At 41.5% G+C, this 26,041-nt stretch overlaps 1 protein-coding gene and 1 long non-coding RNA gene across 6 annotated transcripts in view; one reads left to right on the forward strand and one right to left on the reverse strand.

Annotated features, from left to right (window-relative positions):
• Window positions 1–1,298: 1,298 nt before the first annotated feature.
• On the reverse strand, window positions 1,299–22,206 carry LOC311605900. Its single transcript, XR_014782112.1, has 4 exons — window positions 22,075–22,206; window positions 16,065–16,134; window positions 1,946–2,365; window positions 1,299–1,525 (listed from the first exon to the last, which is right to left on the reverse strand). It is a non-coding gene; the product is annotated as an uncharacterized lncRNA (long non-coding RNA).
• A 119-nt stretch (window positions 22,207–22,325) lies between these two features.
• Window positions 22,326–26,041, forward strand: part of STX17 (syntaxin 17) — a 52,773-nt gene continuing 49,057 nt past the window's right edge. For 3 of the 5 annotated variants that reach the window (XR_014782110.1, XR_014782111.1, XM_084796715.1), the window contains exon 1: window positions 22,379–22,531. The gene's annotated coding sequence lies outside the window, so the exon portion shown is untranslated. Of the gene's footprint in view, window positions 22,538–26,041 lie in introns of all 5 variants that reach the window. The other 2 variants (XM_084796717.1, XM_084796716.1) reach the window with 2 other exon arrangements.

Consider the following 26,041-nt stretch of genomic DNA (forward strand, 5'->3'; position numbering starts at 1 on the left):
AATAGCTCTGTCTCTGATGTGGCCCTATGTGCTTGTCTCCAGAAGGAACAAGTCAGATTAAAGCCTTCTTTTGTTTCTTTATCTGGGCTTGATATAATGGAGGTTTTCTAGTTCTGATGCTTTAGACTCAATTTCAACTTGATTTCCATTTTCTTCTGGGGAAAATGGAAGTGTAATAGGAACCACACAAGCTCAGAGAACTGTCTCAAGATATGAGAAGAAAGTAGCGCCCTTAACTACTTCACATGACTCTAAACCCAGAGAAATTATTTCAGCAGTGTTCAATATGTAGCCAGCCAGCCCGGACACATTGAAGACCCCACCAGAGAAGAAGAGGGGCTTGAACCCTAGAAACAAAAAGAAATGCTCTAACATTCCAAACAGGGAAACAAATCAAACTGGAAGGACAGGAAAAGGAGTCTAGGGTAAAGCTCCAAAATTCATTGGGTACACAGTTCCTGAGTTTGCTCCCAATGCCTGGCCACTCTAGGCCACTGTGTGCTTTCTAGCCTGGGTTACGCACAGGTGCTGCTCACAGATATAAGGATAAGCTCGCATTTAAACTAGAAAATCAATTTGAATATATATATATATATATATTTTTTTGAACATTATTTTATGTTCCCAGTAGATTCCAAATAGCAGTAAATTTTGTTCAGGGAACTCCTGCCTTAGTTCTTCGCTGCACCCCAGTCTCAGAAGGCACCCTTTTAGTGCCGTGAGACTGCCTTGATTTATTACCCCACCCCACTTTCTTTGTTTTTGTTTTGTTTTTCTAAGACAAGGTGTCAAGTAGCCCAGGTCGGCCTGAACTTTTTATGTAGCTGAGGCTGGCTTGAAACTCCTGATCCCCCCACCTCACCTCCCAGCCTGTGCTAGGATCCTAAGAGTGCACCACCACAGCTAACTTGGGGGTTTCTTTCTAAAGCTTATGTTTTGTTTTTCACAGGCAGAAAGCCACTGTCCATTTGGAGCCCAAATGGATTTTTGATTTGTTTCATTTTTCAAAGCAAAATATCTATTAAAAACAAGCAAGCAGGACAAGATGAACTTCCATCAATTATAGAAAAGTAAAGCAAAGATTAAGCAGATACACACGAGCACGGCAAGTGGCTTCATTGCTGCATTGTGGGTCTGTCTTGTAAATTAGCCCCAAAATCATCTTTTAAGGTTTTGGGTTTTGGTTTTGGGTTTGTTTTTTTTAATTGAAGGAAAAATCTTTTGACATCTTCAAACTCTTGAAAACTTTATTGATTTATTTTATTTTGAGTTTTTCAAGACAGGGTTTCTCTGTGAATCCTTGGCTGTCCTGGACTCTATATAGACCAACATGGCCTCAATCTCAGAGATCCGCCTACCTCTGCCTCCTGAGTGCTGGGACTGCAGGTGTGTGCCACCATGCCCGGCTTGAAAACTTTCTTGCTCCCGTGTTCACATTGTAAATTTAAAATGATAGAAAAGATGGAATGTAGAAATGCAAACAGGCATCTCTATGCATTCCTTTCTTGTAGTCCAGCATCATACTCTGAACAATATAAACAAAGGTTAGTAGCAGGACAAATTGCATTTCATATGTATGATTTTAAAAAATCAAGATTTTAAAAAAAAAAAAGAAAAAACAAACAAAAAAATAAAAATCAAGATAACAGATTTCATCTTCTAATGTCCTCATAAACTTATAGATATTCTATTTAAATTTAAACAAACTTTTAATTAAAAATATATTATTTCTCCATTTCTCTCCCACCCCTTTATCTCCGCCCACGTCATTGTTGTTCAACCACTCCCTCAAATTCATGGCCTCCTTTTCTGTAATTCCTATTGTTACGTGCATGTGTGCAAATAAATATACAAAGGCAACTTTCTGAATCCATTTAGTGCTGCTCATGTGCATATTTCTTTAGGGCTCACCACTTGGATTGGGTCATGGGGGAGGGGTGCTCACCTGTGGGGACAACCAATTCTCCCTCTTTCAGCAGTCATTGATGAGCTGTAGCTCTCCACCTAAAAGTGAGGCTCCAGGAGCTTTCTCTGTTCATGTTGGCAGGTCACCCGGCATTTCCATCATTCAGGTCTTATTAAGCAACCATGTTGTTTAGATTTCATGAGTGTAACTCCCCTGCTGTAGCTAGAAGACATCTTGCAGGAGACTTCCCAGGCCTTTGGCCCTTGCAATCCTCCTGCCCCCTCCTCTGAGATGTTACCTGAACCTTGATAGGGATTGCATTGTAGATTTATCTGTTGGGGTTGGGCACCGGGTGTGGTTTTCTGTGTCCGTCTCTGTCTGCTGCAAAAAGAGGCTTCTTTCACCTTCAGACTGGTCTACAGAGCAAGTTTCAAGACAGCCAGGCCCACAAGAGAGACCCTGTTGCAAAACAAAGAAGCTTCTTTAATGAGAAGTGGGGGCTGCACTAACCTGTGGGTCTAAGGATTCAGTACTTAGGATGTAGCTAGGAATTACAGTGGCTAAACAGAATTTTTCCAGCACAGGAAAAAGATTTAGGGACTTTTTAAGTTTGCATCTTAAACTCTTTTGGAAAAAAAAAATACAAATTTTAAATGCAAAGATATTAAGTTGCCAATAGATTTATGTTATATTCAATTATTTTGTTATACATTGCTTTCATCAAACTTTAAAAGTTGGGAGACAGCGCTGGTGCCATAAACTAAGAGTTGTAACACTACTTTCCCATACACTCCATCTGTGTCGGTTTCCTCTGGGGATGTTTCAGCTTGTTATTGCAAAAAGTTAATTAAATGGTAAATAAAGATAAGAGTTGATATCTACTTATAATCCACTTCATTCCAGAATGGATTGAAAGTGATTCACTAAACTACCTATAATTCAACAGGGCTTTATCAAAGCTGGAAAGGATAAATAAAGGGAGGAGAGGATGCATATCCTTGAATACTTTAATGTCCTATATAGTCACCAACTTATGGATTGCCAACCCAGAGAAGGAAACAATCAACTTTATGATTTGTAAGTTTTTCAAAGTCACTTCAGAGGAATACAACATTCCAGGCTCTTTGTGATGCGTAGTTTTAATTGTCACCTTGACACAATGTGAAACTACCTAGGATAGCCAGGGCTACACAAAGAAACCTTGTCTCTAGATTAATTAATTAATAATTAGTAAACAACAAGCCACCTAGGAGGGACTATCAGGGTTAAATTGGTCTGTTGGCATGTCTGTGGAGGACTGTCTTATGTTTGCTGAGGTGGGAAGACCAGCTGTTGTTAGGTACTTGTCTGTTGCTATGATAGAACACCCGACAAAAAGCAACTTAAGGGAGAAAGGGCTTATTCTGCTTTACAGTGGCAGAGCAGCATGTGTCCACCATGGCAGATAAGGCATGCGTCAGGAGCACAAAGCCTGCCGGGCAGGCAGAAAGGAGACAGAAGTGAAGCCCAAGTATACAATCCTCAAAACACCACCTTGGTGATGCTCTTCCTCCTGCGAGGCCTTCCATCACCCTGTAAAGTTGATTGCGCCCCCACCCAGTCCTCATATCTGTCTAGAAGGCCTTCTTGAAAGTTAATTGCAATAAAACTCATATGTCATCCACCAATGGTAGCTATCAAAGTAGTACTTTGGTTTTTTTGTTTTTTGTTTTTGGGGGGTTTTTTGTTTGTTTGTTTGTTTTGTTTTGTTTTGTTTATTCTGCATGTGCACAAGTCTTCATCTGTTCTTACAAATCCATTCTCTGCAGTCAGGGCAAGGGTCACCCATCACTCCTGTTCTTCTGTGCAGAAACTAAGCTTCACACAGACTGTGTGCTTATCAAATGGATGTCACCGTTTGAACTTTTTACCTTTTAACATCTTTATTTTATGTGTATGACTATTTTACTCACAGGTATGTCTATGTACCACATGTCCACAGTGGTCAAATGAGAGTATTGGATGCCCCAGAACTGGAGTGACACACAGCTATGGTTTGTCTTGTGGGTGCTGGGAATCAAACCATGGTCCTTTGGAAGAGCAGGTAGTGTGCTCTGAACTACTGAACCGTCTCACCAGCCCCATGGCTTGAATTTAAAATGTCTCCAATAGGAAATGTGTTTGAACATCTGTTTCCCACATGGTGGATCTATTTATGGAGGTGATGGACCTGGCTGGTAGAGGTGAGTCACCAGGCCTGAGCCTTTGAGAGTTTTAGGCCAGTTCTTCTTCTGATTCCAAGACCCACTTCCTAGTTAGTAGCCATGATGTGAATCAGGCACTCTGAAGGCTCCTGCGGCCATGGATTGAGCTGCTCCTGTTACCCTGCCTCCTTAACCACGATGGGTCTCTCTAAAACTGTGAGCCAAAGCCAGCTTCTTTAGGTTGCTTCTGTTAAATATTTTGTCATGGCAACAAGTAGTTAACCTATTGGCAGATACTTCTTCCATTTGTTTTCTGAATGTGATGTGGCCTCTTTCTCTCCTTCAACCCCCATGCCATTCCATTTGTACATCTCTTATGTCAATAATAATGCCATAAATTATATATAGTACAAAAGCAATTTCCTGTGCTCAAGTTTTATTTATTTATTTATTTATTTATTTTATTCTCACTACAATTTCATTGGGAGAAAAAAAATCCTTTCCTTACTTTGGTTATTCTGTGACAACACCATATTCTCTAAAATTAAAATAAAATAAAAGCAAAAGGCATTAATAGATGACTCCACTAATCATCATCATGAAGAACAATTGAGGCTGAGGCTGTCATTGTTAAGGGCCATATTTTCTAGTATGTTCTGGGAGAACTTTTGTAGATGATGTGCCTTCATTTTACCCTTGGTGCTTTTAGTTTTTAAGTTACACAAACACACACACACACACACACACACACACACACACACACACACACACACACACACCCCACAGTCACAATCTAAAATCATATATGTATTTTCTTTCTCAATGAATACTTTTACTAATGGCAAAAGACAAAAGGGCAGTTATTCTATAAATAAACTGACTTTTTTTTCTGAAACTTGGACTTCTTATACCAAAGATTTCTCTGGGAAAAGATCAATGGAATTCACTGGACGATTCCAGGATATGTTAGCAAGAGCTCCTCGTGAATGGGTGCCTGATGACATCATCAGCGAGGAAAAGACCTTAGTAGACATCTCTCAGTAGGGAGGGTGGGCTTTCCTCACCTTGGTTCGTAGTGAGGCGTCAGTTTCTGGGAATAGAATGGAGGGGGGCCACCATCAGCATTCTCCCCAGTGTGAGGACTGAAAGAGCCCTATGCTGTTAGGTAGTGGTAGGCGATTCCAGAAGGCACTGTTCACATGGAACGCGTGATGTGTTTGATGTTCTCTGACATGGGGTTTTGTCTATGGGGTCCAGTTCTGCTTTCTTCTTCTACTCAGTGAGTGTCATAAGAGGCGTTTGTCTTAATTTATTTTCTGTTGCTAATAACACTGCAGACTAAGTTATAAAGAAAAGAGGTTTACTTTGACAGTCAATGCCAGCAGAATCCCAAGGAAGCCTAAAACATCACATGGCAAGGCACAGGGAATAGGTGTGCCTTCATGTGTGGGCTGTGAATATGTGCGCATGCATGTGTGCATGCTTTTCTGGCCTCTCCCTCATCTTAGGGCACCACATGGAGGGTCCACCTTAATGACCTTGTGTGAGTCTAACCTCTTCCAAAGGTCTTATCTCCAAACACTACAGTGCACGTCTCAGAGTGGGAATCAAATTTCACCACGAGTTCTCTGAGGGAACAAACCACTTTGATGCTTTGGTGGATTTCGAGATAGTCTCTCACTATGCCACTCTTCCATTCTGAGTACGTATTCCTCCCTTCAGTAAGCCTGGCATATTGACTAAACTCACTGATTCTGGTTCTGTACTGCTTTCCATCGTAGAACCTGTTTTGTTTTGTTTTTTGTTTTTGTTTTGTTTTGTTTTGTTTGTAGAGCTCAGTGATGCAACACTTGTTAATTGTGTTGCATTTAGTAGCCGCTTTTCATGCAGGCTGTGAGCTACTGGAGAGAGGGTAGCAACAGGATCTTTGTTAACTCTGTCATTATGTTAGAGTTCCAGTGGCTGGCAGGCCAGCAGCGTCAAACTGCCTGAATGAAGGAAGGAAGCACTTACCAGATGTCTAGAAAGCTCAAACTATCAATTGTGTCCTTTAATAAATGTTAAGTACAGGGGCTTGGGAAATATTGCCACATTTAAAACCATTTACTTGGGCCCAGCACATGGCTTTTCTCAAATGTTCACCTACATTAGCAAAAATGACCTATCAATTTATTTCCATGGAACCGAGTACAGACTTCGCTTTCGTTAGTAATGATCTGTCAAGAAATATTAGTGTATCTTTGCCTATAGCAAATATAAACATCACTCAAAACCTTTTGCAAAGCACTCAAGCCTGTGTGTGAGGAGAAAGAGTCCCTAATGGGTATGACATGGGACTGGGAATTTGCTGGGCTCCATGAGAGGGGAGGTGGGGCTTTTTTCGGATTTTCTTGATTTCCAATTCCTTAAATGTATTCCACCAGTTGGGGGATTAAAAGGTTCACTGGGGAGAGTGTCCGTTGTCAAAAGACTGAGGAGTGACTCGATAATCCTGTGAAAGAGAGTTCCAGCAGCTTCTCCAGGCAGAATGAAGAAATATTTGGTGTCTCAAAAGTACTTTTGCCCTTTGTTATGCTCACTTGGTTCCTCAATAACAATCCTGTTGCCCTGGGAAGAAATGGCAGGTTTCATGAGCTTAATTTTCACACTGCTTGCACAACCCTTTGTCTCTCTCTCTTTGCATTTCTATTAGTTCTTGCCTCCTGCATTCTGACTTCTGTTGTTAGGTACACCTACGTTAAAGACTGTGATCTTGGAGGGCTGAGCCTGTCATTATTTGGTGGCCGTGCTCCTTACCCTGATGGCTTTCCTTGTTATGACGTCTGCTCCATCTGACATGAACGTTGCCTCTCCGTCTTTCTTTTCATGGCCTCATTGCATAGAGTGAGCTCAATCAAGTCTCTCTAAATATTCATTTGTCGAGTACCAACTTCCAGCTCTCTAGAATATGACTAGGTTGGAAATAGGCTCTTTAAAGAGGCAATTAAATTAAAATGGCATCACTAGGCTAGGCTGGGTCCTAACTGATGTGGATAGTGAGCTCATAAGAAGGGAAAACTTGGACAGACATGAACAGAGAAGGCATTATGAAGGAGGTTCAGTGAGAAGCTAACCACCTGAGTGTTTGGCACAATCTTTTCCACACAGCCTGCAGGAATAGATGGTCCCGGAGCACCCTGACCTCTGATGTCCAACCTCAAGAGTGTGATTAGATAAAATTGTGCTGTTAAGCCACCCAGACTGTGGGACTTTGCTATGGCAGCCCTAGGAAACTAGAACAATGTAGAATTTCTTTTTCTTATCCCAGTTACTTTTGACATCTCTATCTTTATACATAAAATGAGTTTTTTGTAGACAATGCATAGTTGAGTTACATTGTTTGTCTATTTTATGTTATACTTATAAAAGATAATATAGCCACACAATTCATGCTATTTAATTGAACATCTATTACGTTCCTTTTCCCTTTCTGTCTTTTCTGACATATTAATTATCCTCTTTTTATTTTTTTGTGGTTGCCCTAGAGTATAACATATGTGACTATATCACATAATATATATGTGTGTGTAAATATATATTATAACTAACCTAATTAAATCCACTTCCAAATAACCTTATACCACAGTGAAGATGCCTTCTTTTTAATTAAAAAAATTATATATATGAGTGTTTTGCCTGAATGTTTATTTGTGCATCACATAGATGCCTATGAAGGCCAGAAGATGCCCGGGAACTGGAGCTACAGATGGTTGTGAACTCACATAGGTACTGGGAATCAAATCCAGGTCCTCTGAAAAAGCAGCCAAATGTTCTTAACCACTGATCTAGCTCTCCAGCTCTTGACGATACCTTCTAACAGAGTATTTCTCCTCTCCCTTAAAATACTGCAAATTTTATATATTGCATTATATATAGGATCTCTGTATCCTATAGGTGTGCAAGCACTGTTACCATTATTGCTCTCATTGCAGGGTTTCAGGGTCCTTGAGGAACTTCTCTTCACTTGCATGACTGTACGTTTTTTCATGTAGCATTAATTGACCACAATAGTAACTAAGATTATTATTATAATGACTCAAGGAGCGTTATAATTGGCTAAATGTTAAGCAACATTTATTATAATTTTAAAAATAAGCATGTTTGTTATATTATAATGAGAATGTAATGAGAAGCAGAAGGTGAGCCAGGATGAGAAGGTTTGCTTTACTCCATGACGTTAATTCTGACACCATCAAAATTACCCTAGAAAAATCTAAAACTGCCCAGGAAACTCTTGCAGTGTAGTGCTAGGCATACTGCCTTATGCTCCAACTCCTAGACACACTACGTTTTGAGAACAGCTGATCTAGGTAAACTGAAGTCTGAACAGTAGCTGAGATGGAGGGGGTTTTATAGGAAGAGCTGAGATTGTAAGATAGTCTGCATATAAAATGATGACCAAGTGCTTGCAGCGAGAATGGGACATCATAAACAGAAAATCCTTGAGTCCCCATTTGCCTACAGTGTGTACTTTTGGCAATGTGATAAGAAAGGAAACCACCTCTAGAACCTTCCTAACATTGAGCAGATTGCTTGGTGATGGTAATAACAGTGTGCTTGCATGCAGCTGTCTGTGTAGTGGTGTGCTGTCCAAAGACAGTACAGCGGATCAGAGAAGGTAGTTACTGAAGTGAGCGAACATTCAATCCAAGTGGCACCTCCAGATGGCAGAAACAACAGAATTGTGTGTGTCTATAATAGTAAGAAGCCTGTGGATTGAGAATGTTAGCTGTTTGCCTCAGGTACTTAGAACAATCAGAGGAAAGGAACCTCACAGAAGAGGAAGCAGAAAGAGTGTGTAAGAGCCAGAGGGGATGGGAGGCCATCAGGGAGACAAGGCCCTTTAAATCAACTGAGCAAAGCTCATCTGAACTCACAGACACTGAAGTAGCCAGCACAGGGCCCGGACAGGTGTGCACTCAGTTCTCTAAGTATATACTATAGCTCTCAGCTTAGTACTTTCATGGGACTCCCGGATGTATGAATGAGGGGGTCTCTGATTCTTGTGTCTTCTCTTGGGGGCTCTTTTCCTTCTGTTGGCTTGCCCTGTCCAACTTGAATGTAATGGTTTTTGTTTAATCTTATAATATTTTACTAAAAATAAAATAAAATAAAAACATTTTCTTTAAAAAAAAAAAAAAAAGGCACTCCCCAACTTAGTGTTTGTCTTGGTGTGATAAAACACTATGACCAAAATCAGTGTGGGGAGAAAAGGGCTTACTTCACGCATAGTTCCATATAAAAAGTTCGTCCTTAAAAGCAGCGAGGGCAGGAACTCCAGCAGGACAGACACCTGGAGGCAGAAGCTGATGCAGAGGCCACGGAGGGGTGCTGCTTAATGACTTTTCCCCCATAGCTTGCTCAGCCTGCCTTCTTATGGTACCCAGGACCATGGAGGGCATCACCCATAGTGGGATGAGCCCACCCCACATCAAGCTCTAACTGAGAAAAATGCCCTACGGGATTGCCTGCGGCCTGACCTTCTGGAGGCATTTTCTCAATTGAGGCTTCCTTCTCTCAAATTATTTTAGCGTGTGTCAAGTTCACATAAAATTATGCAACCCATTGCATAAACTGTAACCCAAATTTTACTCCTAATCTCTCAGTTTCAAATACTCAGATATATTTTATTGTTCCAGTTTCAATCAGGATTTTTCTTGATCAGATGCCCAAGTTCATGTTCACATAAAATGGTCACCAGAGGCTCACAAGCTTTGGCATTTAGATCTGGAGGAGCAGAGCAATTCCCAGGGAAGGAGTGGCCTGGAAAGATAGCCAATTAGACCCAAATTGTTGTGGCAAATTCGAAGTTGGCCTCATGTCTTCCTCATACTTGTTCTAAGATCTGAAAAAAATGTTTCTTATTCCATTGTAGCCATCATACATTATTTTCCCAGTATGTTACAGGGACTGTATTAGGTTCTCTACAAATAATATGGGTCTTTCTTCAAGAAACTCAGTAGAAGACCTCAACATAAAACCAGAGACACTAAATCAGTTAGAAGAAAAAATGGGGGAAGAGCCTGGAACACATTGGCACAGGAGACAACTTCCTGAACAGAACACCAACAGCCCAGGCCTTAAGGTCAACAATTAATAAATGGGACCTCCTGAGGCTAGGAAACTTCTGTAAGGCTGGAGACACTGTCTAGAGAACAAAGTGACAGCCTACAGACTGGGAAAAGATCTTCACCAACCTTACATCTGACAAAGGTCTAATATCCAAAATATATAAAGAACTCAAGAAATTAAATACCACCAAACCAAATAACCCAATTGAGAAATGGGGCTCAGAACTAAACAGAGAATTCTCAATAGGGGAATATCGAATGGCTGAGAAACACTTAAAGAAATGCTCAACCTCCTTAGTCATCAGGGAAATGCAAATCAAAACAACTCTGAGATTCCATCTTATACCCATCAGAATGGTTAAGATAAAAAACTCAAGTGACACCACATGCTAGAGAGGATAGAGAGAGAGAGGAACACTCCATTGCTGGTGGGAATGCAGACTAGTGCAGCCACTTTGGAAATCTGTCTGGCGCTATCTCAGAAAACTGGGAATAAGGCTTCCTCAAGACCCAGCTAGTCCACTCCTTGGAATATACCCAGAAGATGCTCCAGCACACAAGAACATTTGCTCAACCATGTTCATAGCAGCCTTGTTCATAATAGCCAGAACATGGAAACAGCCTAAGTGTCCCTCAGTAGAAGAATGGATAAAGAAACTGTGGTACATGTACACTATGGAATACTACTCAGCTATTACAAACAAGGAATTTCCAAAATTTATGGACAAATAGATTGAACTAGAAATGATCATAATGAGTGAGTTAACCCAGAAGCAGAAAGACTCAAATGGTATACACTCACTTATATCTGCACATGAGCCCAAGGGGCATGTCTCATAAAAGTCTTCATTTACCATGAAAGTGGGACAGAGGGGGAGGACATCCTATTGGGACTCTAGATGAGAGAAGCATGGGAGAATGGGGAAATAGATGGATCCAAAGGGCCCTAGAAACCTATAAGAAGAACATTAAGATGGGAAGATCTGGGCCCCGGGGTCCTGATCAAACTATGGCACCAACCAAGGACAATACAGGCTGTAAACTTCAAACCCCTACCCAGATTTAGCCAATGGACAGGACGTTCTCCACAGTTGAGTGGAGAGTGAGGTCTGACTTACACACGTACTCTGGTGCCCCATATTTGACCACGTCCCTGGGATGGGGAGGCCTGGTGGCACTCAGAGGAAGGGTAGCAGGCTACCAAGAAGAGACCTGATACCCTATGAGCATATACAGGGGGAGGAGGTCCCCCTCAGTCACAGTCATAGGGGAGGGGAGTAAGGGGGAAATGAGAGGGAGGAATGGGAGGATACAAGAGATGGGATTACAAATGAGATGTAAAATGAATAAATTAATAAAATATATTTAAAAACTAAAAATAAATCTACCACATGACAAAGAAAAAGAATAATTTCTTAAGAAGACATAGGGGAAGTAGGTAGAAATCACATAAAAAAAAAAGACTAATAGTTATGTAGGGGAATTTTAATCAGAACATGGCTGCTATGGCAAGAGATCACATCCAAAGACCTAGGTCTGTGTGATCCTTTAATCCAGGAGACAGAGGCAAGCAGGTCTGAGTTCAAGGCCAGCCTGGTATAAGACAAGCTTCAGGTAAAGAAAAGCTTAGGTCCAGGCCTGCTGGTACACACCTTTAATCTCAAACAATGAAGGTAAAGCTAGTTTGTAGAAGGAAGCACCCATGTTGGAAAGTGATGTCTAATTGAGAGGCAGAAAAAGTGACAAATCAGAAAAGATTTGACAGAATAAGATATACCCAGCTCTCATAGAAGAGTGAGGAAAGGGGCAATGCAGAGAGAGAGAGGAGGCAGTTTTACCAAGACAATATTAGAAGGACAAGCCAGGGACCGGTAAAGGCAGAATGAGACCGAGAATGAGAAGGAGACAGAAGATTAGAAAAGTTTGCTGGAGTTAGTTTGAGACCAAGCAGTGCAATTCAGAGGCCGAGAGAAAGCCAAATTAAATAAATCAGCTGGGAGAGGAGTTCGAGCCAGAACAGCTGAGTTGAACCAGCCAGCTTTGCGCTCAGAAATAACAAGAAAGGGTGAGTTTACTAAGCAGTAAGTTTCAGAGGCTGAAAACATTCTAGGCCTAGATTAGATTGTACAGAGGCTAGTAGCTTCCAGTACTAGGCCTAGGTTAGCAGACAGAGGCCATAAGCCTCCAAGACAACAATTAAAAGTTCATTTTACATAGTTACAAATCAATTGGGATTTTGAAAAAGCTGTTTGCCAGGAATGGTGGCACATGTCTTGAGTCCAGCATTTGGGAGGCAGAAGCAGGAGGATCTCTGTAAGTTTGAGGCCAGCTTTATCTACATGTCAAATTGTGGTCTAGCCAGGGATATGAGCCACTATCTCAAAAAATAATTAATTAAAGACTTTATCTACAGTTCCTTCAATAGAGAATGAAAATATGATACATATTCACAATGGGACAATAGACGGCTGTAGAGAAAAGTGAAATCATAGAAAAGATTATGTGCTTTTCAATGAGGATGGCCTTCATGGGTTCCTGTATTTAAATGCTTTTTTGCAGTTGGTAGAATGGTTTGGGAAGGATTAGAAGGTGTGGCCTTGTTGGAGGAGATATATAACATGGGGTGGCCTTGGAGTTCGTGCCATTCTCACTTAGCTCCCCTCCATCTCTCTGTGCCTCATGGTTGCTCTTTCAGTATGTGAGCTGTCAGCTACTGTTCCAGTGTCATCCCTGTCCACTGCCTTGCTCCCCACCTCGATGGTCATAGACGTTCTTAGTCAGTGTTCTTTGCTGTGAAGAGATACCATGACCATGGTAACTCTTAATATTTTTTTAAAACCATTTTCTTAGGGCTTGCTTACAGTTTCAGAGGTGGAGAGCACAGCAGCACACAAACAGACATGGTACCTAAGAGTTCTACTTGGGGATCCCTAGATAGCAGGGAGAGCCACTGGGCCACATCTCCTAATTCTTTCAAATAGTGCCACTCCCTGATGACTAAGCATTCAAATATATGAGGCTATGGGGGACATTCTTATTTAAACCACTACATGGACTTACCATCCGATTGTGTAAACAACCCCCCAGTTAGACGCCTTTTTAAAAATAAGTTGCCTTGGTCATGGTGTTTCATCACAGCAGAAGAAAAGTAACTAAGACTGATTATACAGAGTGAGGTAAGCCAGACTCCCAAAACAGAAATGCCACATGCACTGTCTCATTTGTGGTTCCTACCTTCAGATCTTTAGATGTGAGTATATAGCATGAAATTATCACAGAAACTAGCAAGTATAAGGAAATGAAGAGGGGTTGGAGAGGGAAATCACAGGATACACGTGATATGAAGATGGAAATGGAAAAATGGGGTCGAGGGCTCCAAGTGGGGAAGCGGGGAGAGGGTTCAATAGGGAAGAAAGAGGGACAAATGACACCAAGGTTGTTTGATAAAGTCTTAAGGAATCTTATCAGTTTATATTTACCTAAAATTATAAACAACAACAACACACACACACACATACACACGGAGGCATGTCACTATGGCTGACCATGCTCCCCACTGGAAACATAGACTAACAAAACTCCCCAGTATGAAGCATAAGAAAAGCTTCCTCAGAATGCTTGCTTCCCAAGCAAGACAGCCCGTGGCCGTTGCCCTTGGTTGCCTCTCAGGGCCTGAAGGTCACTCTTTGTTGCTGGAGACAGTGCGCGGTTAGGACAAGAGAACTTGGAAAATTCAAGTTGGTTCTAACATGGAACCAACTCCTTCTTGCAGACTGGTGACTCCAGTACCAGAAAACACCACGCACGCTGCCGAGGAAGAGAAGCGGTTTATAGCTTACTCAGAGGTGACACCTGTGAACTACCACAATGACCAGCATGGCAGGATATCCAGACAGGTGCAGGGACTGGCACTCAGGTTGATGGTAACCAACAGCTGTCTAAATGGAGTTACAGCAGGAGGAGGGAAACTGTGCCTGGAGCTAGCGCGGTCACGGAGCTTAGAAGCGACTCTCCTGCTACCCACACGGCTAGGTCAGCATGGTTCCTAACTGCAGTCTAACTCTTATCCTTTCCGTGTAGCCACGAAAGTTTCTCTTTTCTTTATGGCAAATGGAGACTATTACAGAAAACCACAACTAGACCCAATACAGAGATCAACAGATCTTGGGGAGCCCAGCCCCAATGGATACATCTACACCATAGCTCTTCCATCTGTGTTTTAGCAAATATTAAAAAAGAAGGGGAAGGAAGAGTTTAAACAAGCCAGAATACCAGCAAGTCATCTGTGAAACAGTCTCTTCTAGATATGACCATGTAAATGAGTTTTTCTGAGTTCATATGAACTTTGCTCAGTTGATTTACAGTGTCTTGGTTTGGTTTGGTTTGGTTTTTGTAGTTTTGGTTTTTTTGGTTTCTCGAGACAGGGTTTCTCTGTGTAGCGCTATCCTGGACTCACTTTGTAGACCAGGCTGGCCTTGAACTCACAGCAATCCGCCTGCTTCTGCCTCCTGAGTGCTGTGATTAAAGGCGTGTGCCACCACTCCCAGCTGTCTTGTTTTCTTGATGACCTCTGTCCTCTTTGACCACTTTGGCCATCAACTCAGTTAAGATGTAACTCAAAAGCAGTACTGGAAGTATCATTTGGTGACAGGAGGTGGCCAGCTAGAACCCTGTCTCTCCCACTACTTGAAGATTTTATTTAGGTTTCCCTCACATATAAATATATTTTAGCCTGCTACCAAGAAGAGACTTGATACCCTGTGAGCATATACAGGGGGAGAAAATCCCCCTCAGGCACAGTCATAGGGGAGGGGAGTAAGGGGAAAATGGGAGGGAGGGAGGATGAGAGGATACAAGGGATGGGATAACCATTGAGATGTAATAAGAATAAATTAATAAAATAAAATTTAAAAAATAAATATATTTTAGGATTCTCTTCTATTCTATTGTTTCCATTACTACTACTCAAATGGTTCTTCTTTTTAGCTTTCTCTCCCCATCTTTCTTCCCTCACCCCTGTCTTTTCTTCCCCTCCTGACTTGATCCTCCCATTCCAGCCCTCTTTATCCATCCATAATTATCTATTCTATTTTTCCTTCCTAACGAGAGCTATATGTACCCTCTAGTCTGTGGTTCTATGGACTGTAGCTTGGTTATCATTGGCTAAAGAGATAACATCTACATATAAGCTAATATCAGCATATATAAGCTAATATATGATATTTGTCTCTCTAAATCTGGGGTGCCTAGAAAGGATGAACTCAGGATGGTTCTTTTCGAGTTCCATCCATTTACCTGCAATTTTTATGATGCCATTTTTAAACAGTTGTGTACCACATTTCCTTTATCCATTTTCCTGTTGATGGACATCTAGGTTGTTTCCAGTTTCTGGCTGTTATAAAATGGTGGCAGTCCCACCATTTCGTGGATGCCGTGGGACAGTGAGCCTCTGTGGGAACAGAGCCAGAGGGGAGCAAGTGGGCCTGTGAGAGCGTTAGCATTTGAACTCCAGCTTTTTGAACCCAAGGTGGCCAAATACATTTTGCTTCCTGGACACTGGACTATAAAGTTTATGTAGGTAATCTTGGAAGCAATGGGAACAAGACAGAATTAGAGCAAGCTTTTGGTTATTATGGACCACTCCGGAGTGTGTGGGATGCTTGAAACCCTTGTGGCTTTGTTTTCATTGAATTTGAGGGTCCCTGAGCTGCTGCTGCTGCTGCTGCTGCTGCCGCCACTGTCTGCAAGCTAGATGGAAGAATACTATGTGGCTGTCCTTTAAGGGCAGAACTGTCGTATGGTGAAAAAAGAAGTCAAAATAGTGGCCCACCCGAGTCTTGGGGTTGTTACCCTCAAAATGATTACCGTAGGAAGAGGCCTCCACTTCGACGCAGATCTCCAAGAAGCTTCTGTTGCAGCCGGAGCAGGCCACTTGCTAGAGATAGGAGAAAAAGGTTTCTGTGTCATGAGAGAAATCACAAGGCGTCTCAGTCCTTTGCTAGGTCTTATAGCTGATCTACATTAAATGAAAGAAATTAGAAGACTGGTTTTCAAAAGAAGTGGTGTACAGGAAGTGACTTCATTTGACAGGAAATTTTAAGTTTTGTTTTGAGACCTCATACGTTTGGTGCATTGCATTTTAAAGATGTTTTAGCTGCTCAATTTTGCATTGTCTCTTGAAACGATTTAATTCTCTATGGTTTTGAATGGATCATATGAGGCATGTAATATCAAGAATTGTTACTTTACAGTGTTCCCTTAAGCAAGATTGAATTGGCTTTGAACTTTAGTTTTTCATGTACTGAAATAAAACTAGATCCTGCCCAGTTAAAATGTGATGTGCTAATGATACGGAAGCAACTGGTAGAAATTGAATGAAGCTGTAGTTTCTCTAGAATCTGGGATACAACGGTGTGGAGCTGTGATGAAATGATAAGCAGTCTTTAAAAGCTGCTGTGAGGCCAGGCATGATGGCACATGCCTTTAATCCCAGCACTTGGGAGGCAGAGGCAGGCAGATTGCTGTGAGTTCGAGGCCAGCCTGGTGTACAAAGTGAGTCCAGGAAAGCTAGGGGTACACAGAGAAACCTTGTCTTGAAAAACAACAACAACAACAAACCAAAAAAAAAAAAAACCCCACAAGAACAACAACAACAAAAAAAGCTGCTGTGAACAGACAGCAACAGGTAAAGGGTAGGAACTGTACTCTGAAGACTTTTGAAAAGAGTTCTTTCCTGGTTGTTGTATACAGATGCATAACTATTCATAATATTCTTTATTTGGAAGTGTAAGACTAAGAAAACAGTGTCCTTTCAGTTTAAGGGCCCATTGTAGAACTGAACTTTGGAGTTACTGTGCAAGATATATATTTTTTTTTTTCATGCTGTCACTTGTAATATGTTTGTGAGAATCCTTGGGACCAAAGTTTTGGTTCAAATTGTTGTTTAACTTGAAAGCCTGATTTTCCTTGCACACACAAAGCTATGAACTTGGTATCAAGTCCAGGTATAGACATCCTATTGGAAGCCATACTCATATTTTATGGTAAAGTGCTTTTGAATTAATAAAATACTAGCATAATTGTGTAGTAGTCAGTTGAGCGAGCCCACTGATGTCATTGTTCTTATCTCTGGAAAAGCAGTTAGTTACACAGTTCATTCTTTGTAAGAAACACAAGTGAGGGGCGCTGGATTAGTGGAAGAATGTTTTCCCACTTTGATTGCTATCTATGAGAGTTAGTCAGCCATTTTTAGGAATTGAAGCCAGCTCAGTATCATGACACACAGTGACTAACGTTTTAAAGTAAGCACTAACCATAGTATATTGTAACTATTTAAGTTGCCCAATGAACAGTGGCTTTGCTCTTCAGCATGGAAACATTCAACCAAGCTTAAAAATGATTTCATTTTTATACCCTGAGGTGTTTCATGGGATTCCAAACTGATCCATCATGATGTAAAATCCATAGTATGGTTATGCATATCCTTTCTTTTAGAAATCTGGAGGAGTTGTAGTTTCAGATTTTTTTGTGTGTGCAATTAGATGAAATCATAATGCAACAATGAAATGAATGAATGAATGAATGAATCAGCAATGAACATGGTTGAGCAAGAGTATCTGTGGTAGGATGAAATGTCCTTTGGAGATATGTCTAAGAGTGATATAGCTGGATACTTAGATACATTAATTTCCATCTTCCTAAAGAACTGCCACACTGATTTCCATAGTGGTGGTACAAGTTTGTAGTCCCACCAGCAGGTGGAAGAGTGTTCCTCTTACTTCACATCCTTGTCAGTATAAACTGTCACATTTTTTTTAATTGATCTTAACCACTTTGATAGGTATAAGATGAAATCTCAAAGTAGTTTTGATTTGCATTTCCCTGAAGGCTAAGGATAGTGAACATTTCTTTCTTTTTTAGCCATTTGAATTTCCTCTATAAAGAATTCCCTGTTTAGATCTGTACCCCATTTTCTAATTAGGTTGTTTTCTTGAGATCTAGTTTTTTTTTTTTTTTTAGTTCTTTATATGTTTTGGATATTATCCCTCTATCAGATGTGCAGTTGTTAAAAAAACATTTTCCCACCATGTAGGCTACGGTCATTCAGTAGCTTCACAGGTTCTCGATCCCCCACATATCAGTTGTTCATCTTGTGGTGTTCTAATGGCGTTGTGCTCAGAATAGCTTTTTGGTACCAGTGAGATCAAGGCTCTTCCTTACTTTGTAGTCTGTCAGATTCAGTGTATCTGTCCTTACGTTGAGGTGCTTGATCCATTTGGAGATGAGTTTTGCACAGGGTGTTAGATATGGATCTATTTAGATTCTTCCTCATGCAGACATCCATTTTGACCAGCACCATTTGATGAAGATGCTGTCTTTTCACCGCCCCCCCCCCCCAGTATGTGTTACTGGTTTCTTTATCAAAAATCAGATGTTTATAGGTGTATGAATTTGTGCTATGCCTTCAGTTCCATTCCATTGGTCAACATCTCTGTTCTTGTGCCAGTGATTTTGGCACTGGTTTTATTATTGTTGTTCTGTAGTACAAATTGAAATCAGGAATGGTGAAATCTCCCACAGTTTTTCTTTTTTGTTTTGTTTTGTTTTTTTATGTTGTAGAGGAGTTTATTAAATGAGCATGGGGGAAGAAGGAAAAGGGGGAAGAGGTACCTGAGAGAGAAAGAGAGAGAGAGAGAGAGAGAGAGAGAGAGAGGAAGAAGGAGGAGAAGAGAGGAAAAGTAAGAGGGTAGAGAGGAGAGAGAGAGAGAGAGAGAGAGAGAGAGAGAGAGAGAGAGAGAGAGATTCTACTATTCAGAATTGTTTTAGCTATCCAGGGTTTTTTATGTTTCTATGTGAAACTGAGAATTGTTCTTTCAAGATCTATGAAGACTGTGTTGGAATTTTGAGGGGGATTGCATTGAATATGTAGATTGCTTTTGGTAGGATGGCCATATTTATTATGTTTATTCTACCAATCCATGAGCATTGGAGATCTTTCCATCTTTTGATATCTTTTTCAGTGACTTGAAGTTTTCATCATACAAGTCTTAAACTTGCTTAGTTAGAGTTACCTCAGGATATTTTATATCATTTGAGGCCACTGTGAAAGGTTTTGTTTCCCTGATTTCTTTTTCAGTCCATTTGTCATTTGTATGTAGGAAGGTTGCGATGGTTGTGATTTCATTTTGTATCCAGTTACTTTGCTAAAAAGTGTTTATCAGTTGTAGGAGTTTCCTGGTGGGGTTTTTAGGGTCACTTATGCATTGTCTTAGCTAGGGTTTTATTCCTATGAACAGAGTCCATCACCATGGAAACCATGAAAGGAAAACATTTCATTGGGGCTGGCTTACAGTTTCAGAGGTTTAGTCCATTATCATCGTGGCAGGAAACATTGATGCACAGGCAGACGTGGTACTGGAGAAGAAGGAGAATGTTCTGTATCTTGATCCAAAGGCAGCAGGGAGAGACTGTGTGTCACACTGGGTGTAGTTTGAGCATAAGAGACCTCAAGCCCACCCCCCACAGTGGCACACTTCCTCCAACAAGTCCATGCCTTCTCCAACAAGGCCACACTTCCTACTAGTGCCACTCCGGTGGCCACACATTCAAACACATGAGTCTATGAAGGCCATATCTATTCAAACCAACACATGTGTATTATCATATTATCTTCAAATAACATTTTTAAAAAATTTCTTCCATTCCAATTTGTATCCTTTTTTTCTCGTTCAATTGCCTTATTGCTCTAGGTAAGACTTCAAGTACTATATTGAGTTGGTATGGAGAGAGTGGAATACCTTGCTTTGTTCCTAATTTTAGTGGAAATGCTTTGAATTTCTGTCCAAGTTGATGCTGACTGTGGATTTGCTGTAAACTGCCTTTATTTTGTATCCCTGATCTGTCCAGAACTTGTGTCATGAAGGGATGTTGAATTTTGTCAACGGCCTTTACTGCATCCGAGATGCTTTTGTCTTTCCGATTGTTTATACCTCCTGCTCCTTTTAAGTGTCTCCTTCCTCACCTGACTTCTCTGAATCTTCTCAACTCTTCAGATAGGTCCTCTACTTCCTCATATACACTAGGACTCTTGGTTCCGAGTGTTCATTTTCCCACTACGTTTTTAAGCGTCTGATTGTCATTTAGTAAAGCTACCTCTCTAATCACCTTGAAACTGTTTGAATGCATCCCTTCGGTCTCTACATGAAAGCAATCTTATTGCCAAACAAGAATTTCATTTTGAGGCCCGGCGTGGTGGCTCACACCTTTAATCCCAGCACTTGGGAGGCAGAGGCAGGCGGACCGCTGTGAGTTCAAGTCCAGCCTGGTCTACAAAGGGAGTCAGGACAGGACAGCCAAGGCTACACAGAGAAACCCTGCCTCTAAAAACCAAAAACCAAAAACCAAAAAAAAAAAAAAAAAAAAAAGAAGAAGAAAAAAGACTTTCATTTTGGGTTCTTTCCAAAATGTTTACTACTTACCGTTTTGGTTTTTTGGATCTACTGGGTTCAGTTAGGATATCAGGAAAACTTTGTCTCGTAGCAGCAGACCTGACCCTAATAACTTCACAGCTTAAGGCAAGAGCACAAAAATCGGTCACACCCTTTATGGCTAAATATTGAAAGGTTCTAAGTCTAGCTATCTAAACTGTTGATTACTTAGCTTTCTCTTTCTACACGACACACCTAAGTTACAGCAAACATAACTACCTAGGAGTCCAAAGTCAGTCCTGGAGAGCCAGGGCTCCCTACTGCATTCCTTTTCAGATGTTAACACCAATAATTTTTATTTTAAAAGGTCTTGCGTAATTGATTCTTGGTGTGTGTGTGTGTGTGTGTGTGTGTGTGTGTGTGTGTGTGTGTTAGCATAGTTGTCTCAATCGACTTGGAGCTCACCAATTCAGCACAACCAGGTGGCCAGCTAGCTCATGATCATTTTGTCTGTCAGGCAGTGTTAAGATGATAAAATGTGCCACAGAGCTTGGCTTTTTATGTGAGTGTTGGGTGTCCAGACTCAGGTCTTCAATCTTGCTCAGCAGGCACTTTATCAATTGCAGGCACTGCTCTCCCTATTTCTCTTGTTTCATGAACTCTCTGGCATTAAAAACAAACAAACAAACAAACAAACTTTCCTTTGGTTTGCCTAATACTTTTACTCTTTTCTTTGGGATGAAAATTTGATAGATACCACATTCTATGAACTGAAGGTACCATAAACACTAGCACTCAGTACACCCCAAAGACAATCCAAGTCACTTAATAAACTGCCTGTCTCAAAAAACAAAAAACAAAAAACAAAAAAAAAAAAAAAAAAAAAGAAAAAGAAAAGAAAAAAAGAAACTGCCTGCCTTTCAAGGGTTTCTTGAGCCCTTAGTCTGTGGGCCAGAGTTCTCCACCTGCAGATCTTAAGAACTGAGTTTCCTTAGAGTTGGCATGAACACGCTTCAGATTGTTGAAAACTAGACCATCAGAGGATCCATTCTAAGCAATGACCTGAATAGTCACACATCTATATTTTAGTTGGCTAGGTCTTGAGGTCAGGCCATTCAGAAAGGAGGACCAAATGACCTGCCCACACATCAAAGCTTGTTCTTATAGTAGCTGGTCCAACCGGAATGACCTGAGAAGGAAATTAGGAAGCCAGCTGGGAGTACAGCTCTGTCACAAACGGGCTGAACTGGATGGAGTGCGTCACTTCAAATTTGTGCTGAACCTCAAAGTGAACAACTCTCTTTTTAATAAGGACAGACGGCCAAAGCACTGCAGCAGGGTCTGGACAAAACCATAGTTCATCCCTGCTTGCAATTTTCCTGTGGCCTCTCAGAGGGTCCCTGGGCTGTCATTCAGGGCTTTGGGGCTCGGGGGTTGGGGGGTCATACCTTTCTGAGAGCTTCAGTTTTCACACACCTAGGGACACGTGGTCATCCTCGCCAACAAAATTCAAGGAATACAAGAAAATGTTTAGGAAAACTGTAGCATGCTGACAGTTACACAAATCTAAATTGTCTTGGATACAGTACAGAAGACGACCTACAAAGAGCCCGTGAACTATTCATCCAGTGACCGTCGCGCTACATCCCACCTGCCTTCCCACGGGGACAATAGGGGGCGGGGCCATAGATTCCCGCCCCCAGGAGATGCCCCACCCCTAGACGCGTCTTCCCCGCTCGCGCCTGCGCAGTGTGTAGCGACGGCCACGAACGCCTAGGCGGGAGGTAAGGGGCTCACCCGCCGGCCGGCCGCAGCCTCCCGGGCCCTGCTGCGGGGCTGCGATGTGTTATCAAGGGCCGGGCTGTGGACGCACCGTAGAGGCCCAGGCAGCAAGCCCAGCTTCGGGTCAGTGTGAGTGCAAGCTCCGGGGGCGGCGTCCAGAAGTAGCCAATCCTCCTAGGTTTCTGTTTTGGAGTAGCTGTCCCAGCGGGCGCGGGGAGGCCGAGGCCCCGCGACGCCATGGCCTCTGGGGTCGCTGGGGGAGACAGGCTCCGGGCCCTGGGTCGCCTGGTCGCCCGCCCAGCCGCACCGCTGGGGTCTTGGGGTAGTCGGTGTGGCCCTGGGGTGCCCTGGTGACTCCGACAGGGACGACGCGACGCTGGTTCCCAGGCTGGACGCGGAGAGGCCGCAGCCGCGGGGCCCGAGCCAGCACTCAGACTCAGTGCTCCACCCATATGAGGAGTGGTGTTGTCAGCTATTTGGGACATTTTCTGGGAAAGGGGCTCTTTCGCTTATACATAACTCGAATAACTTACTTCACCTTTTTCTTCTTCGGGAACCCGAGTATCAGTAGTACCCATCTCACCTTAGTCGCAAGTACCAAGAGATTACGTTTGTAAAGCACTTGATACATTTCACTGCAAACGTCTCGAAAATGATCGCAGTCCTGGCATCTAAATGTTCTTTCGTCCATAAAACAGCAATTCTTATACACGCACGAATACAAACACGAAGCAAAAGCTTTGGAGTAACTTACAATTATTGAAAAGTTGCTCAAGTAGCTGGAGATGGTGGTGCCCGCCTTTAATTCCAGCACTTAGGGAGGCAGAACCAGGCATATCTCTGAGTTCAAGGTCAGCCTGGTCCACAGAGAAACCCTGTGTCCAAAAAAAAAAAAAAAAAAAAAAAAAAAAGGAGAGAGAGAGGAGGCTCGCACAAGTAATACAGAAAATTATAGGTCCCTTGTGTTAGCTTTTTGTATAGCATACATAGAACAGTCATTGAAAGCTAAAGATTATTTTTAGGTGACTGGTGTGTCTCTTGTACAGTGTGATCTAAGACCCAGCTTCAGTCTTTATCAACATGTTGCCATCGCCTTTTCTAATCTGTGATACTCTTGTGACATTTATGCTTTTGGAGAGTCAAGGGTGTCAGCTGTACCTTTCAAGTAGGAGTCCATCCATCGTTTGTTGTGATCTGGGTTGTTTCGCTTTTTGTTAAGAATACCACAAGGTATGGGTACCCTTCTCAGTTTATGCTGCCATGGCACCTTTGGGTGGGACCAACTGCTTGTGGTGCCAATCGTGATTGCTTAGTTAAACTCAGTATCTGGGGGATTCTCCACAGCAATTTCTCCAGTAATTCTCCAAGTACTATTACTTTGATACTGTGGCAGCCTTCAATTTCCCTCCTTCCTTTATTGGAATTTTTCTCTAAGGAGGAGCTGCCCATTCTTCGCATTTCTTTATCTGTATGCAGTTCTTTGTGTCAATATAAAGTGATTGCCAGGGATTGGTGGCGCACGCCTTTAAATCCCAGCACCTGGGAGGCAGAAGCAGGCAGATCTCTTTGAGTTCAAGGCCAGCCTGGTTTACAGATGGAGTTCCAGGCCAGCCAGAGCTACACAGAGAAACCCTGTCTTGGAAACACCAAAAACCAAACCAAACCCCATGATCGCTTTACTGTTATGCATTTTACATACCAAATTGTTCTCACTGTGACCATTGGGAGGTTTTGTGTTGTCCTTATTGCCAGTGTCCTGGAATCAACCACGTCTCCAAGGACTCCTGGTTTCCTTCCACTCTGGCTTTCAGAATGGTATTAGATACCAACACTTGTGGCCTAGCAATGCTCACTGCGGCTAAGGTGCCATTACGTTCAGAACCTCAGAAGAGTGAGCAGTACATGCGCGCACACCTATGTGTGCAAGACCAATGTTTATTTCTGTATCTATTTGTATAGGGTTAAAAAAATAGAAGTGCAGACGATATCTCTGATTGTCTTTTCACATGACCAGGTTCATCTGGGATTGGCTTCTGCTTGTTCTTTAACAGTGAGAACTGACTGATTTCCTGGGAAATGTTTCATTATGTGTTCAGTACTGGTATATGCAGAAGGTGATTTCAGAACGCCTTAAATGTGTACTGCCAGGAGAAACACACAGTACAGCTGTTGTCACCTTACGCCTTACAATGTTCAGCAAAACTACCATGTTCTGTGCTTTCCTTTCTCTTTTTTTCTCTCAATTTGTATCTCTCTCTCTGCCTGCCCCCCCCCCCTCTCTTCCTGGTTCCTAGACTCGCTTTGTAGAACAGGCTGACTCTCGAACTCACAGAGATCCTCCTGCCTCTGCCTCCCTGAGTGTTGGGATTACAGGTGTGTGCCACCGCCTGGCTGACTGCTTTCTTCTTCCACTTAGTGCCATGGTAGTGCAGTCTTACTGATGATTTATTTTTATTTTAGATTTCTCTTATATCTTGGTGTTTTACAATTTGTATGATGTAGCATTTACTCTTTAATAGATGTATATCACCACACCATGACAATACATTCTATCACGAATATTTTTCTTTTAAAAAAGCATTAAAATAATAAAACAACTTGACAGAAGTTTGAGAACTTAGGTGTTTTGTATGTTTTTGGACATTTTTACAGGTGTGAGCTCTTTATCTTTTTAAGCCTAGTGTTTTAATCAAGTAACATGTTCCAACTTTATGACTAAACAATAAAAAACGATGGAATATGCTTTTAGTTGGTATTCAAAACCACATTTTGACACTGAACTGGGATCTTCCCATAGCAGATGACAAATGTGATTGATCTATTACATGATTTGGTGCCATGCTAGACAATATTCTGTTATAGTATCATTACGCCTGGAAACATTTGAATATTATGCTTTCAGATATAATAATATAGTTACATATTATAATTTTGTAAAAATGGAAAATGATAGAAAATATTTAAATTCCAGCTAGGAGGAGACTGTGAACTGCGAAAGTCTCTTAGAATACCATCCGCCCCCTCCCCACTAATCAAAGCAAACATTGGCTAGAATATTGAGAAGGCCTTCTGGCAGAACATAAATAGGAAGAGCCTTTTATGGCATATATGGCAATGAGTGTATTTTCAAAACCTAAAGTGTGTCTGCTTAATATTTCTATTTTTAGCTGTCTATTTTAGAGTAATCATAGGTGGAGTATGGATTTATGTATGAGGAAAGTAATCACAGTGTAATTTATAATGTGGAAAACTGGGATCAACTTAAGTAGATCTGACAATAGATGACTGGATTATGGAACATATACAGTGTAATACTATACTAGGTATAGTAATAAAAGTATTTACATGGTAACTTTTTTTTTGTATACTTGATCATGTTATTCAAAGTAAATCCTTTCATTTCAGTCATATTAAATCCAGTAATAGGTTATTATGTTAATTCTATCCTTTAATTTTTTAAATTAATCCTTTAATGTTTTCATAATCCTTTGCAATGTTTTGTGTTTTGAAGGAAGAAGGGTGAATTCAATAAATTATTGAGCACCTTACCTACCAGAAACCTTAGCGGACTCTAGGGACCCTGAGGTGCATATGTATGACACCAACGACCACACACACACACACACACACACA

The sequence above is a fragment of the Acomys minous genome (assembly GCF_964271855.1).
Source record: "Acomys minous genome assembly, chromosome: 1".
In the NCBI taxonomy this organism is placed as follows: Eukaryota; Metazoa; Chordata; class Mammalia; order Rodentia; family Muridae; genus Acomys; species Acomys minous.